The 666-nt window shown below is 49.5% G+C and overlaps 1 protein-coding gene across 1 annotated transcript in view; it reads right to left on the bottom strand.

The window, feature by feature from the left end:
* ZC3H4 (zinc finger CCCH-type containing 4) overlaps positions 1-666 on the bottom strand; it is a 16,231-nt gene that overhangs the window by 15,470 nt on the left and 95 nt on the right. The gene's annotated exons all lie outside the window — the stretch shown is intronic.

The raw sequence follows: 666 nt of genomic DNA, 5'->3' as shown, positions 1-666 counted from the left end.
ACGAAGTGGAGGGGGGGGGGGGGAGGTGGAAGGGGGGAGAAATACCCCAACACTGTGCGTGGTGTTCGTACTTCGAACTGGAATGGTGTGAGGAAGAGGAAGAACCTCGGGCTTTTCGGGAAGGCACCTGAGGGAGAAGAGGAAAAGAAAAGGGAGAAGGCGAATCGGAGGGGGGCTTAACGAGGAGGGGCGCTTAACGAGGTTCCTTACGAACTGGGTGCTTTGCACTGTACGTCGCTACTTCAATTCCTCTAATTATGCGACAGGAGGCTGTACACGGGGATGGGGAAATGTGTTGATGACATTTGGGAAACGGTGCTTTCTTTGCCACCTTTTTTTTTTCTTTTTCTCCTTTTTGACACACTTCGGAGTTGTTTTTAACCAACCTTTTTACCATCTTTTTCGGCTTTACGGGCAAGAGCCGCCCCCCCCCCGGGGGGGGGGGGTGGGGGGCAGCCTGGTTTACAGCGCAAAAGTCAATGGAATGAGGATGGAGTTTGCAGACAAAGCAAAGGATTCGCATCCTACGTCACCTGGAAACGTCACAACAGACATTATTTGGGAGTAAATTGTGTGCTTTTGTGACTTTTTTTGCTTTTTTTTTGTTTTTTTTTTTTAAAACATCCGCGGTGGGGGGGTCAACAACTCTATCACAAAGAGGGGAAA

This window comes from Charadrius vociferus, unplaced genomic scaffold, assembly GCF_000708025.1.
Source record: "Charadrius vociferus isolate BGI_N301 unplaced genomic scaffold, ASM70802v2 scaffold1745, whole genome shotgun sequence".
In the NCBI taxonomy this organism is placed as follows: Eukaryota; Metazoa; Chordata; class Aves; order Charadriiformes; family Charadriidae; genus Charadrius; species Charadrius vociferus.
The sequence above is the reverse complement of the archived record's forward strand: the minus strand, read 5'-3'. Positions and strand labels throughout refer to the sequence as shown.